At 40.6% G+C, this 16,616-nt stretch overlaps 1 protein-coding gene across 4 annotated transcripts in view; it reads left to right on the top strand.

Moving 5' to 3' along the window:
* The first annotated feature begins 3,690 nt into the window (after window positions 1–3,690).
* The window catches only part of LOC128297942 (broad-complex core protein), a 138,355-nt gene continuing 125,429 nt past the window's right edge, over window positions 3,691–16,616 (top strand). For 3 of the 4 annotated variants that reach the window (XM_053033662.1, XM_053033660.1, XM_053033658.1), the window contains exon 1: window positions 6,881–7,935. The gene's annotated coding sequence lies outside the window, so the exon portion shown is untranslated. Of the gene's footprint in view, window positions 3,757–6,880; window positions 7,936–16,616 lie in introns of those variants that run through there. The other variant, XM_053033661.1, reaches the window with a different exon arrangement.

Below are 16,616 nucleotides of genomic sequence, written 5' to 3'. Positions count from 1 at the left end.
ATGCTGTAGCCGGTTTTGATTGATCGCCCGATCACGAGGCGGTGTAAAATGTTTCGATAAAGTTTTCTCGTCAGGGTATTGCTTGTGCACGTGCAGTGCGGTGTAGTGTGTGATGTACACGTATATGATAATTTGTGATAATTAAACCAAGCTCGCTAGGTAGATAAAGTCAATGCGAGTTAGAAATGCTATCGACACTTCGTAGTCCTTGTAAGGCTGTAGCGCCAGTAGAATCAAATTTAAAAAAATATATAAATTAATCAACTCGAAGTTATAAATAGCACAGTAAATTCTTTACATGATTATTTTACTCGTAACATAAAATAATAATTATGAAGAAAATAAAAAAGTGATCATGATAGAAGAATGCAATCATTATTTTACCGAAAAATGGTACAGCAAATGAAATTGGTGAAGAAAGTGAATCAAAAGGCCGCAGAGGTGTGATTTGAAGGAATGTCTCAGGGAATAACAGTGTCTAGAGTGTCCGAATGTCTGTCACTAGACGCTGGTCTTCCGTTGTCAATGGTCCATTTTCATTCGTATGAATATGCACTGCGATAGGATTGGGTTACGCAGCACTAACCGTGTTGTATGCTTTTTTTTTAAATCGTGCAACTGCTGGAGGCAATATGTCCACAATGTAGATGTATCAGCTCAAACAGCAAACGTTGTTAATGCTAATAAACCTTCACCAGGTTGTCGTGGAGACGGATCAAGACCTTAAGGTGTCTTGTTTTGCTTCTACTTCAATTACTCCATAGGGCTTTCGAAGATCCGTGCAGCGAAAGTACCTTTTCGAATGGGTGGAATGCTCGCGGGTTGAGCGTTTCTAATCTATGCTTGCATACTATATGCATATGGCCATGTATGGAGTGAGCCGCTACACCACATCCTCCTTTCTTTAATTTTTTCGAGGACGAAAAATATTCCTACCATAACGGGTTTGGTACGACGGCTGTCAGGGAGTTATATCTTTTTGATCAGAATGTTTGTCGTTACTTGAGTATTTTGGATTGGTGAATTTACTCAAAAATGCTGGTTTTAGGCGATCAATCGAGATTGCCGTTTTCCTGCCCTTAATTTCTACTGTGTAAGTCTATTTTTCCTTTTTTACATACTTTGTATGGACCGTCGTAAGGTGGCGTGAGGGACGGTCTAACGTTGTCTATGCGTACAAATACGTGGCTATAAAACTGCAGATTAGAGTTTACAAAGGTTTTTCTGTTAGTGTCATGATTTGATGTTTGGATGGGTTTAAATCTTGTCATGATAGCTCTATGATTCGAAAAAAAAACTCGGGTGTTAGGTTAGGGACTGTACTGGTATTCTCAAAAAATTCTGCAGGCAAACGCAAGTTGGTGTCGTACGTCAGCTCGGCTACCGTTGCTTCGAGGTCGTCCTTAATCGTGGAGTGCATCCCTAACAATACCGGTGGTGATATTGGCTGGTACTCCAAATCTCGCAATCCAGGTTGCGATGAATGCTCGGGATACTGTCTCTGCTGTCATGTTGGGTAGTGGCATAACCTCTATCCATCTGGTAAATTTTTCGATTATTGTAAGGGCATATACATTGCCTTCCGAAGGAGGTAGAGGTCCAATCATGTCCATGTGTACGTGATGAAAACGATTCGATGGTACGATAATCTGTTCCGGTTTGATGAGGTTTGCCTGGTTACTTAGTTTCTTTGGCACTGAATGCAGGTGGTGACGAAGTTCCTGCAGTCTTTGCTAATGGATGGCCAAACAAACCGCTTACTAACCACATGTGTTGTACCACTGTTGTACCACTGTACCTTGAAATGTGTTGTACCACTGACGCCGAGGTGCGAAATGTTGTGCATTTTGGCGATGATTTGCTTACGGAGTGTTTTCGGGACAAAAGGACGAATCTCAGGAGTTGACACATCACAATACAATGTGCTTTGTTTCGATGGAAGTATGAAAGGTTTTAGATGAATCGTGGTGCCTGCGGGAGGTTGTTGGATAAACTCGGCGATTTCAGCGTCCGTTCGTTGCATCTCCGCCATTTGGATGTAGTCGATTGGTTCGGAAATGATGGATTCTATCCGGCTTAGCATCAGCAACATTGTTCCCTTTCCCTGGAATGTGACGAATAACGAAAAACATAATCGACGCTGTTGTGTACGGTTGACTCGTTCGGGTCGTTGGAGGAAAGCTGTTACGAGTGGCTTATAATCGGTGTAAATACAAAAAAAGCACGTGCTTCAAGAAGATCCTTCTGCATCGTTGGTGTCAACTTTTTTGTAAAAAATGCCATAGGTTCGAGGCCATGGTTAGTTACTTGGTGTAGTGCTCCCCTAACTGCTATATTTGATGCGGTCACATGCATCAAACACACATTTGCTTGAGGTGTACAAGGAGTGTCGCATTAGCTAAATCTTCCTTATATTTCTAAAAGGCAGTTTCGGTGATGTGGTGATGTTTCCCATTTTAGCAGTGTGTGGTCATTCTTAACGTTACCATGAATCATTTGTCGCAAAAGTTACTGGCTACATGTGGAATGAAACGCCGATAGAAATGTATCGTTCCAATCAATGTTTTTAACTCTTTTGCAACCTTGGGACGTGGAAAATCGAGAATCGCTTTGATTTTTTCTGGATTTGGTTTAATACCATTTGGAGTGATCGTGTGACCGAGAAAAATTACTGAAGATTTACCTATTTGGCACTTTTCTACAGGTCAAACAGTTTTCTCTCAAGCGTTGAAAAACCGTTCGTAGATATTTCAGGTGTTCTGCTTCATTCGACGAAGCTATGCATAGGTCATCGATATACGGCAAAGCGCACGGAAGATCGCGAAAAATAGAATGGAGATGTCTTTGTAGAGTTTGCCTGGCATTTCTTAATCCGAACGTCATGTAACGAAACTCGGACAGACCGAATGGAGTGGTTATCGCTGACAAATTCCTTGTTAAATCGTAAATTTAAATTCCGTGCGTAAAAAACTACTATTCACTTGAGTTGGTTTTCCGAAAGTGCAACTTCTCGTTAATTTCCGAACACTTTATTCTCGTTGATTCTATAATGTTATGCTGCCGGCGCTTTAAAATTGGTCCTACTCTATCGGTGTTTTCTTCTGCTACTGAATCGCTACGCAACGCATAACCTGCTTCCTTCGTACTATCCTTGCCTTGGATCACGTTTTTGGTTGGAATCTCCTTATTAGGGCATCAAATCGATCCAGCCGCTCGCTAACCGAGCGTCGATCGATGATCCTTTTGCCGAACCTACTTCTACTCCTAGTGCCACCTAGTGTGTGGTCCCCTAAACAATGTCGCTATATTCAGCAACACTAGGTGACAACTGTTTCGTCCGGCTCCTGACAAGACGTTGTTTACAACAACTGACATCTCGGTTGTTTTTCACTCCGCGTGGTTAGCAAATCGTGCCAACACTCGATCCCGTAAATTCTATAATTCGCGAGAATTTGATTCTTAATAGCATGATTTGTGTACCTTGCTGTCTACTATCGCATTATTTCCCGTTATTCTATTTCGATTTTCTGTACCGCGAGATTTACTACTGTCCTTTTCATAGTTTAACCCGTAGCTGTGCGCACTACAGCTTCCCGTATACGACCATCCCTTCCTTTATGCACTTCTTCTACTATGCTCTTGTAGCTACTTCGGAGTGCTTGTACCATATCCGGACAGGGTGCCAGAAGTGTTTTTGTTCCGGAAGAACTTCCTAGAAGAAAATGGTTTGGAGAGAGTGCTTCTTCAGTTCCCGAGGTGAGTGGCATATAACATAATGGACGCGAATTGATCAAGAACCGTAGCTAGAACCGTAAGCAAAGTCTCATCGTTTAAGCTCCGTCCGTCATCAAGCGCCTTCAACGCTTCCTTGGCGCTTCTTACCATTCTTTCCCATGCACCACTTATGTGTGGTGCTGATGGGTTAATGGCCCATGTGGTGCGGGCGTTGGTAACGGTGTCCGCAGCGTTGTGGGTCGTGGCAGCAAGTTCTCGTTTTAGCTCGTTACTAGCTCGTACAAATTTAGTGCCATTGTCAGAAAATATGTGACCAGACATGTGAATACTGCTACATATCTTTTCTCCTTTCGTCTACCATTCACTACATCCAGTGGACCCAGATAATCTACGTCTACGTGGCTAAACGGGTGAGTTTGCGCGCTACGTCGTTCCGCCAGCAATGGTGCCATTCTAGGATAATATTACTTACACTTATTTACCTTGCAGTGTTGGCAGTTCCTCGTCCTTCTATCAACCAACACTCTTAGATAAGCTATGAAATATCGTTGACAAATCTCGTTTACGACGGCTTCACGGTTTACATGCCCAATGGTAGCTGTCTACAATCAGATTTGTTACCGGATGCGGGTTCGGTAATATCACTGGATAGCGAGCGTCGTAACTGACATGGTCAGCGTTAGCAGTTCGCCCATCAACTCGCAGCAGTCCGTTTTTGTCCAGTAATGGGAACAAATTGTGTAGTGAACTTCTCTTTGCAATACGTCTCTTAGTGTCGTTTTCGTCACACAGAGTTGTTAGTTCGCTTCTGTAGCATTATTGTTGGGCCATACTAAGCAAAAATATGAGCCTTGCGATATTCCTCACTGTTCATGGGAATTTGAGTCGAATTGATCGATCGTTTGATTAGTTTACCCTGTTGCTTGGTAGCCTTTAGCGTTTCGATGGGTAACCCTTTGCTCTTTAGACGGCAATTGTTTGCGAATCGGTACAATGAAGCTACCGTTCGGAGCGCTATTTTCCATTTGGATTGGAGTTTCGTCTTAAACGTGGTGTGTGAGTACTGTTCTGCGTTCTTCCAATGTTTGTTTGATTGGTTTTTGCTTCGGCCAGTCTTCGGGAACAAGATATGAAATGGATGGACCCTTGTACCATCTACTTTGGATATATAGTTGAGTATCTTTGCTCCACTTGGTTAAACAGTCGGCAGGGTTTTCTTTTGTGGGTACATACCTCCACATTTCCGGTTCGCCCAGGGAAAATATCTCTCCAACTCGACAAGCCACAAACTGCTTAAATTCTCTAGGAGGCGACTTTATCCAAGACAGCACTACTTCTGAATCGGTGTGGATGAATTTCTCGTTTATCGGGATGGTGTTGTTGTCGCATACTGTATTCATCAGTCTCACACCCAAAAGGGCTCCTTGTAATTCTATTTTCGGGATGGTGCGATGGTTTAGTGAGGCAACTTTACACCGTGCCATAGTTAAAGAACAATGCACGAGTCCATTCTGTACTATTCGAAAGTAAGCTGCGCATTCGTACCCCAGTTCGCTTGCATCTGTAAACACGTGCAGTTGTAGGGAACGATGGGTTTGCATCGCCAAGGTAGCATTTTGGTATCTCCAGGTGGTGGATTATCGGTAGAAGGTCTATCGATCGTTGCCATTTCAAGAAATTTGCGTCATCCATTTCCGAATCCCAAACCAAGTTAGCACACCAAAGGTGTTGCATAATGATACGACCATGTATGAGGGCTAGAGCAAGCAATCCTAATGGATCGTAAATGATTATTATGATTATGATGCCAAATGATTGTGATTCAAAGTGCCATTTGTTTTGTTGATCGTTTGTTTTTGAAAATTTATGGGACCAGCTCGACTCGCCAGTTGGCCGTAAACTTGAATGCATCTCCCACCGGATCGTATGCCATACCGGGGACTAGTTGCTGTTTTCCATGTTCACACAGTCGACGTTGGACGGTGGGTAATTGGTCGTTTTGCCTAGACTGGTTAAGACATTGAATGCACACTCCTTGTAATTGCAACACATTGTTGGGTTTGCACCCATTTCGCCGTTTACGGGTGAGAAGTAATACATGATCCTTCGGAACCATGCTCCATCTGCTCCTCTAAACCGATGCGAAGCTTTTCCTGCTCCAATTCCATTTTGGCCATCATCATTTCAAATTCCTCCTGGGCAATTTTTTTTCAAGCTCCTGCGTCCTAGCAAGCCGTTCAAGCGCCCTTCGCGCGGACGCTTTCGATGAAGACGAAGTGGCTTTGGTACTGGGTGGCCTGTTGGCAGCTTGCAATCCAGTGCGCTTAGATCCTTTATCAGGCATTATTTGCACTTTATCACTTGCTTCGCCTTTCAAGACCCTTTTGCATCCACAGTTCCTATCCTTCCAGTACTATCCTTGCCTTGGATCACGCTTTTGGTAGGAATCTCCTCATTAGGGCATCAAATCGATCCAGCCAATCCGATCGCTAACCGAGCGTCGATCGATGATCCTTTTGCCGAACCTAGTGTGTGGTCCCCTAAACAATGTCGCTATATTCAGCAACACTAGGTGACAACTGTTTCGTCCGGCTCCTGACAAGACGTTGTTTTCAACAACTGACATCTCGGTTGTTTTTCACTCCGCGTGGTTAGCAAATCGTACCAACATTCCGCTTGGGCTTCTTTCAACTAATCGATTGGTATTCTGCGTGGTTGGCAAAAAATGGGTGGCCCTTTCGTTAAGATTTGATGTGTAACGCGTTTAACATCTACGAGCATGTCGAAGTGTTTTAGAAAGTCTGCTCCTATTATGTGCGAATCAACATCGGCAATAGTAAAAGGCCAGGTAAACTGTTGGTTCAATCCTATATCGAGAGTGATATATTTAGTGCCATAAGTAGCGATCTGGCTACCATTTGCAGCAAATAGTTTGCGTGCCGGCGTGGGGTTCATCCTTTCGCTGTAGGTTGGTGGTATGACCGAAATCTCCGCACCCGTGTTGATTAGGCATCTACTGTGCGTCCTGTGATCGTTGACAAAAATGCGATCAATATCATCGTGCGGTTCATGGGTCATACGAATCAGCTTGATGCTGGTATTATTCTCATGCTGAGTAGTGCTTAAGTTAAAAATTGAGCTGGTGCTGAGTGTGTTGCGTGATTTGTGGTGCATTATGCGTCGTGTTCGATAATAGTTGGTGTTTGCGTTCGGAGAGAGCAACGAACTGCTTTTTGTCGGGAGAAATATATTTAGTGAGTGAGTGATATATATCATCCTTTCGCTGTAGGTTGGTGGTATGACCGAAATCTCCGCACCCGTGTTGATTAGGCATCTACTGTGCGTCCTGTGATCGTTGACAAAAATGCGATCAATATCATCGTGCGGTTCATGGGTCATACGGATCAGCTTGATGCTGGTATTATTCTCATGCTGAGTAGTGCTTAAGTTAAAAATTGAGCTGGTGCTGAGTGTGTTGCGTGATTTGTGGTGCATTATGCGTCGTGTTCGATAATAGTTGGTGTTTGCGTTCGGAGAGAGCAACGAACTGCTTTTTGTCGGGAGTAATATATTTAGTGAGTGAGTGATATATTTAGTGCCATAAGTAGCGATCTGGCTGCCATTTGCAGCAAATAGTTTTCGTGCCGGCGTGGGGTTCATCCTTTCGCTGTAGGTTGGTGGTATGACCGAAATCTCCGCACCCGTGTTGATTAGGCATCTACTGTGCGTCCCGTGATCGTTGACAAAAATGCGATCAATATTATTGTTCGGTTCATGGGTCATACAGATCAGCTTGATGCTGGTATTATTCTCATGCTGAGTAGTGCTTAAGTTAAAAAGTGAGCTGGTGCTGAGTGTGTTGCGTGATTTGTGGTGCATTATGCGTCGTGTTCGATAATAGTTGGTGTTTGCGTTCGGAGAGAGCAACGAACTGCTTTTTGTCGGGAGAAATATATTTAGTGAATGAGTGATATATTTAGTGCCATAAGTAGCGATCTGGCTACCATTTGCAGCAAAAAGTTTGCGTGCCGGCGTGGGGTTCATCCTTTCGCTGTAGGTTGGTGGTATGACCGCAATCTCCGCACCCGTGTTGATTAGACATCTACTGTGCGTCCTGTGATCGTTGACAAAAATGCGATCAATATTATCGTGTGGTTCACGGGTCATACGGATCAGCTTGATGCTGGTATTATTCTCAAGGTGAGTAGTGTTAGAGTCTAAAGGTGAGTCAATGCTCGCAATAGTCAACTTTCTTTTCTTCACAAGCGTCCAATTGTTTCCTTGGACATTTCATGCCAATTATTAAAGTTTTGAATGCGGACACAACTAAATTTTATTTCAAGTCATTAGGTTTTTTCTTTTAGAAGTTTTAAGTAATACTGTTGTGACTAATGTTAGTTGTGGATAATACTTTTTTGTTTAAAGTGTCCTTTAAAACTGCTTTTTGAAAGATTGAAATACAACACCCAATGCATCAGTGCAGTGGTCTCTTTTGCAATCGTGTCCATACCGTTTCCGTGGGTTCTTTTGTCTTATTAGTATATTTTAAAATTTAATGCATGTTGCGCTACCCTTACGTGCAATTAATTATCGTGTGCTCCCGCGACCAATCTCAAAAACCTTCCCCTCGCCTGCAGGCATTTTATTTTTTATCGACTAGAACGGAATGTATTATATAAGTAGTTTGTGGTTAAACATTATGTAAAAACCATCCTACATGGTAGGTTTACGAAAAAAAAGCAGTAGAACATCCCAAAAATCGAGCAAAACAGCCAAAAAATACAATACCTTTTTTGACGATGGCATGTACTGATATTTCCACCGACTCCGTCACAAATTCGCCAACCTTCCGGCTGGCCCTATTCTGTGTTCACCCCGTTTCTAGGGCGAGGTGTGACCGGGCCTGTGCACCGCATCTGCGTGTCATGCCCGGTTATATGTGAGTGCAATAAAACATATAAAGTATTTGCTCGGACTAACCAAACATAATCTACGCCCGGTTGGTTGGCCTGGATGGGTACCACAACTACCTCTCCCATGCACAACAGGGGCCACACATTATTATATCCTAGCATTCGCGGAAGCCCCAAAACTGGCGAATGAGTCCCAAAAAACACCACACCCACAAACACACACGCACGTATGTATGCACGCAACAAAAATTAACAAAAACGAAAACAAAAATGTCTGATGAGAACCAATCGAAAATGTGCAGTAAAATAATAAGAATTAATTATCACGGAAACAACAAAAGCAAAATAATTATGCACTTATGCAGAGCTTCCCTCGTTGTTCTGTGTGCGTTGGCAGGCATCCTCTCGCTTCCCGCTTCATTTCGAGTGCGAGATTCATAGGACGGTGGCCCGGAACCCAGTGGTGGCCCAAAGGATTCTCGGGCGCACGAGTATGGATGGATCAGGATGGATATGCGGCTGTTGATATGCAAAATAAAAATCGCGTCACGCATATGTCCGGTCCAACCATCGTTCAATAAATGGCGGTGCAGTGTGCGTGCAAATGCGGGAATTCGGCGTGCGACAATTTCGGGTAGTAAATAGTAGTTTTGTGTAAATAATTATTTTCAACTATTGTCCACTAGGTGCACCGCCCTAGCTTGGTGTATATATGCTCAGGAGTACCAAACATTGTCCTTCTGTTCTGTGTCAGAACATTTGAATGTCCTTTTTTGTCCAGTATAAATTACTTCGAAAAGCTTTGAAATTTAATCAGCAACATCATTTTAAAATCTGAATTTACTATAATAGTGACAGGCTATGCAACATAAATATTTTATTTATTTATGATTCCAATATGACGGCTCTTGCCGTATTCTCAACACCGCTTGTGTAAATTTTATGCAATTAATACAAGGCATTTCCTCCTTGCCAACAAAATAGCTCAATATAAATACAGGAAATGTAATACCATCTCATAGCCGACAACCAATTGAACCCGGGTTTTTTTCCATTCCACAAAATCTCTATTTCTCGATTCTGGATTGTAATAAGCTGAAATGTTTGCACATAATATGAAAAAAATAGAATGTAAAATATTTATAACCAAAACGTACAATGTGACCCTGGCAATGGCAATTGACATTGGAGAGCGGTTTGGCACAACGTTTAAACAAAGCATAACCATCCACAAAACAGTTTCGCTGTAATTGACAGTATTTGCCATTTTTTGATATCCATTGGCACCGTAGCCACGATCGATCGGTTTGGATGTGCTGTGGGGATTATTTTCTTTCAAATGAATTATTATTATCGCGGCTTGTGCATGTGAAACAGATCAGCGGGGAATGTGCGTTGATACGAATTTCTGGTTGTTGATTTTTTTTGCTTTGCCGACTATCCGCAAGTAAATGCTTAAGCAAAATCTTGCAAAAGAAGATTGAGACGTCGTCGTCGTGTTAATCTCCAGTCTTATCACTGTTTCCAATGCTCTTCAAAAGCAATTGGAGTGGTTATTCGTATATAACATTTCTGAAGTAAATATTATTGGTATACTGTTTTGCAAAAGTTTGATATCAATCCCTTAAAATTCTGCAGAACTTCTCATATGGGTGTTGGAGCTAATTAGTTCCAATTCGTAAATTAATTTATGCTATTAATTTACGCGATGCTATTAGATGCCTGTCAGATTGCATGAAAGTTATTGTTATATGCTACATGGATGCCAGAGCTTGCATGATACTATTCCTCTATTTCTAACCGCATGTGTGTGTCTGGCATTCGTTTGTTTTAGGGTTGAATTTCACTTAAAAGTAGTAGATATGGACACGTCTTTCTTTCGTCTTTTTCTTTCTTGCGCCATTTTTAATTGTTCATCTGGTCGTGATGTATGAATCGAAATACTTCTTATAAATGACCCAAGTACATTTGAAACAGGAAGATCAAATTGATTTGGTACACAAACAATTATTTCTTTTTCACAGGTTTTGCAAAAAATTCAATAGCTTTCACACTAAAGATCATCAGTAATAGGCTCCTGTTTCTTATCGGCACCTATGACGTTGAGTCGTCCTTAGTTTACTGCAGTATGAAGAGATAGCTAGATAGATTTTAAACATATTTAATAACAGATTGATAAAATATGCATGAGCGACCCGGCGGTAATTAAAAGCGGCGCCGGCCTTCGCGCGACAGAACCAGTCTAAAATCCCCGGACTAATTTCCGTACGCAGGATTTGACTATCCAGCGACGGGTAAATAAAGCCAAAGAAAGCCAGAATTGATAGACTTAGATCTCTTGAAGTTGTTGTGTCGGTAAAGAAGAAAAAAATATATGGTGACCTGAAATATGGTGACTTAATCATGACCGAGAGCAGTCATCTAATATCAGCCCTTCTTAGTGACGCAACAATGCCATCACTTCATATCAGTTTGATCCTACCACACACCATTTGTTGATGTCCAAGGACGCTTAAACTCCTTCACGAGCTGAGTCGTCAGATGGTGTTCTCATGACCAGATCAGCTCACTAGAGGCTGGTCGTGTAATTCACGGCACCAACATTGAGATCATTGCAATACATTGTCGTTCCACAGATGTAGAGCCAAAATCTCTGACATTAACTTCCTCTCGAAAACGGCTTAGATTGCCATCTTCTTAGATTAGCACCAAAATGTCAGAAGCGTATGCTAGCATTGAAACTATATGTATTTTTTACACATATTACCTACCTCTTATATCGTCATACGTGACTGTGAGAAGAGAAACTGGATAGTTGAATGTGGCTAACTGTGAATGTTGGTGGTTAGTTTTGGCCTTAAACAGAAGAAGTTTCAAATAACATTAACAGAGTGATCGACTATTTGTACGCAAAAATTTTAAGTCGCTGAACGCTCCATTATGAATTTAAAAAAATAATATAACTTTAAAAAATGTCTGTTTTGTCTAATAATTATTAGTTTCTGTAGTCCGTATTCCAAAACAACAACCTAACGAACATTATTTATCCCCAAAATAGCTGTTCGATTCGAACCGGAAAGATGTCTCTTTCAAAAGCACACGACGCATTAAAACGATCAGCTATTCCAAACACGTCTAGACCGTTGAATAACGCCGTGAGAAAAAAGAAAACGTAAACCCCCAAACAAACCGATGATGATTGTACGAAAGCTGTCTAATTTGTCGAATGACCTACTTTGCGGGAAGAGCATACAACAAAGGCTATATGATTCAAACCCATTTGTGCTAAAATGCAATTTTGTAATCTTTTCAACAAATTGCGGGACCGGGTTCGGGCGCATGAAGAGTGCAAAAAATGGAGGATTGTTTCCAATGACGCACCGTCTGACTATGTGTGCAAAATTGTCACACTTTCGCTTTTGTGTGTGCAAGAAACGACTGTAAGCAGTTGCAGAACGTGACGGTATATTATTTTAGTAAAAGGTAAAAGGTAAACTGATGATTGTAAAGATTTTTTGTTTTAATTTGCAAAATATTCGTACAAACTCTGATAAATGTGGAATTTGCTAAGAAGGGCCATTCGCTCTACCAGCTTCGATGTATCAGAACTATGTAATATGTTTGATTATCAGACTAATCGATTTGTCCACCAATTAATTTAACTCTTAATTTATTTTCTACCAATAATGCATCGTTTCGATTTACTTTTATAACACACCTAAGTTTAAACAACATCTTGAGAACAGCCAACAGTTTGACTTTGGAATAAATGTATGAAACAGTAATCAATAGTTATGTTATAGTAAGGCTTTATTTTCAAATATTGTAAAATATAAAATTGCAGTAACGTTTCACCAGTGCGTAATGAGAGCTTGATCAGAGCAGACGTATCAATTTATCTCTCGGGAATACAACTAAACGCAATGGCATCAGCGAGAAGTACAGTGAGAGTGGACTTCTCTAAAGTGCCAAGGAAGGTCCCGCACTTGGAAGCCGTTACATTTGTAATGGAAAAACTCGGTGTGGAGAAATCAGAGGTGGTGCGCATCCAGCTGAAATCTTCGCATGTGGCAATCCTCCAAGTGAAGGACGAGAACCGTGCGCATCAAATCGTCGATACGAACGACGGAAAGCATGCCATCACCGTTAACGGGAAAGAAGTCCCGATTCCGATCAAAATGAACGACGGTTCCGTTGTTATCAAAATACACGATCTGTCGGCCGATACTAGCGACAATGTAATAAAAAAGCATCTTACGGGATACGGAGAAGTTCAGGCAATCCGTGAAGGAATATGGGGCAGCCAGTATCCGTGCGAAGGCATACCGGACGGATACCGCTATGTGACAATGATCCTGACAAAACCAATACCGTCATACATCTCTATTGGCGGAGAGCGAACGCTCCTTACATACACGGGACAAAAACCCACATGCCGACACTGTGAGCTTGCTGTTCATTTCGGCATGAACTGCACGCAAAACAGAAAGTTAAGTGTGCAGAAAACAAGTGTCCAAGAGAGACTTTTGTCATATGCAGCAGTAGTAAACGAGAGAGAGTCGGCGCTGAGCCCAGAAGGAGACACGCCAAAACACGCACCCAAGCAGACACAGCAGCCAAACACAATCCAGCAGGCTAATGTCAGAGCTACTAGCCAAGGCCATTCCCCGGCTCCCACACAAAAACGCTCACAATCATCTAGTAGCAGCGTGTTATGCAGTTCTCGATCATCTTCTCTAAAGAGGCAAGCCGAAAAAACTAGTGATCAGGGTTGGACTTCTGTCCTACCTAGAAAAAAGCAAAATCCTTACAAAAGGGCAACCAGTGACGATAGTGAATCCGAAGTCAAAGAGCAAGCGGAAATGGTAGGACGTGGTCGCGGCCGTCCTAGAACAACGGGGAAACCGAAGCAAGAGAGGAAAAAGTCGATTTAAAAATGGCGTCGTTAAATGTGATTACAGTGAATCTGAATACGATTCAAAACCAAGCTAAATTGAACAGTTTTCAATCCCTAATGAAATCCCTAGATGCGGATATAATTTGCATGCAGGAAGTTGCTGACAGTGACATGACGTTGAAAGGATATGATATAATATCAAACATAGATTATACAAAAAGAGGTACAGCAATAGCATTCAGAGAAAATCTAAAAATAACAAACATAGAGCGAAGTTTGGACACAAGGCTAATTAAATGTGATTTACAGGACAAAATTACTTTGTGCAATATTTATGCTCCTTCAGGATCGCAAAATTTGAAACACAGAAATAAATTCTTCAATAGTACGATTCCCTATTATCTAAGAAACAGCCAACAAAACGTTATTATGGCAGGAGATTTTAACGCGGTTATAAAACAAAAAGATGCAACCTCAAACAGTGCAATTTGTCACTCTCTTAAAAATTTAGTACAATCTATGCATGTGAAAGATGCATGGGAGACAATACATAGAAACGATGTGGAGTTTTCCTATATAACATCAAACGCGGCTTCGAGATTGGATAGAATATACGTGTCCGAAAATCTTCAACAAGGTATTCGAACTGTAGCATATCACGTAAACGCCTTTTCTGACCATAAAGCACATAGTATGCGAATAATTTTACCTATATCCATAGTACTTACTCCAAGGAAGATATATTGGACGATACGGAAAAATGTACTGAGCCAAAAAAACATTACGGAATTTGAAACACGTTGGAGATATCTAACAAGACTAAAAAAAAATTACTCAAGCTGGATAGATTGGTGGGTGTCACTAGCCAAACCCAAAATAATAACATTTTTCAAATGGAAAAGTAATGAAAACATCAAACAATTTAGGCACTCACATGATCGACTATACTATCAGTTAAAACAATCCTACGATAATTATTTTGGCAGTCCCGAAGAAATCGTTAAGATCAATCAGTTAAAAGCTAAAATACTTACATTGCAACGAAACTTTATGGCAAATGAATTTAGAATCAACGAAAGCAGGGAACAGGATGAAGAGATATCTACATTCCATATAAAAGCAAGAAACAAAAGAAAAGCCAACAGTGTAGTAGAGTTAGTTACAGAAGATGGAAATACTATCAACGAATCAGATGAAATGAAAACCTACATCACTGATTATTTTGAAAATTTATATAAAGAAGATCGACATGAGAGCCAATACACATTCTCATCAAATAGGGCAATTCCTACAAGCTGTGAGAACAATAATAGTATGCATGAAGAAATAACGACAGCAGAAATTTGGTCAGCGATCAAACTATCAGCCAAAGGCCGAACACCAGGCTGCGACGGAATTCCAATTGAGTTCTATCAATCGTGTTTTAACATCATACATCGTGAGTTAAATTTGGTCATGAATGATATTATGCATTGCAAAATACCCTCTACATTGCTCGAGGGCATAATTGTACTTGTTAAAAAAAGGAACGGAACAGCTGCAGGATTAAAGTCGTTCAGACCCATCACGTTGCTAAATGTTGATTATAAAATTTTCAGCAGAATAATACGAATACGCATAGAAACTGTAATTGACACACACAATGTGTTGTCATCTACTCAAAAATGCCATAACAAAAACAACAATATCTTCCAAGCTATCATATTATTAAAAGAAAAAATAGCTGAACTGAAACAAAAAAAGGTTACAGGGAAACTTATTTCCTTCGATTTGAATCAAGCCTTTGACAGAGTAAATCGAAATTTTCTATACAAGACAATGAACGAAATAGGAATTAACAAAAACATAATACATATATTAAAAACAATAGGAGATAAAGCAACATCCAAGATTTTAGTAAATGGTACACTAACCAACACATTTCTTATACAAAGATCCGTAAGACAAGGGGATCCCATATCTATGCTTCTATTTGTGATCTACCTAAATCCTCTAATAAGAGAATTGGAGAAAATATGCTCTGGAGAGCAAGACTGCATCACAGTATATGCTGATGATATTTCTGTAATATCGTCATCACCAAGTAAACTTCACAGAATTAAAGAGCTAATCGCACAATTTGGAGAGGAAGCTGGGGCCAAGTTGAACGTAACTAAATGCAAAGGATTAGACGTAGGACACACAGCAAATCGCAACAAGATATCAATATCGTGGCTCAATAGTACTCAAAACATAAAAGTATTAGGAGTAACGTTTATAAATGATGTACGTTTAATGGGCAAAAAGAATTGGGATGAAGTGTCAAAAAAAAATAACGTATCATATATGGCTCCACAATCACAGAATTCTGAATTCGTTTCAAAAGGTCAAAATCTGCAACACGTACATTCTACCCAAGCTATGGTACATTGCCGCACTGTTTTCTCCACTGAACTCACAGATCAGCAAAATTAAGGGAGAAATAATGAGATTTGTTTGGGACAGAGGGAAACTAAGAATTCCAGCTCAAACGTTAGCGCTACCAACTAAAGAAGGTGGCCTTGGTCTTCAGATGCCAGATCTGAAGAGTAAAGCTCTGTTGACAAATAGATACACAAAAACGATAGAATTCACAACTATATCCAAGCTTGCATTGCAAAACACAGACAATCCACCCAATATTTCAGCTTCAAACCTTCCCTGCATAAAATCCGTTATACAAGAAACAGCATATCTTCCGAGGAATATTAGAGAAAAATTATCTAGTAAGAGCATTTACGAACATTATTTAAGACAACTACCACAACCGAAAATATGTACACAATACCCGTCCAAAAATTGGAAGCAAATATGGAGTAATCTACACAATAGCAATATGACAAGCAACCAGAAAAACCTTTACTTCTATTTAGTTCACGGAAAGGTACACAACAATGAAACGCTTAAAAAAATGAAAATTAGAAACTCCGAACTATGTGAAAAATGCAATGAAATAGAATCGCTAGAACATAAATACGCAACTTGTCCCATGATGAAAAAAAAATGGGAAATTTTTCTAAATCTAACCAAACAATCAATTTGTACAAAAACTC

This window comes from Anopheles moucheti, chromosome 2 (assembly GCF_943734755.1).
Source record: "Anopheles moucheti chromosome 2, idAnoMoucSN_F20_07, whole genome shotgun sequence".
NCBI classification, from domain to species: domain Eukaryota; kingdom Metazoa; phylum Arthropoda; class Insecta; order Diptera; family Culicidae; genus Anopheles; species Anopheles moucheti.
The sequence above is the reverse complement of the archived record's forward strand: the minus strand, read 5'-3'. Positions and strand labels throughout refer to the sequence as shown.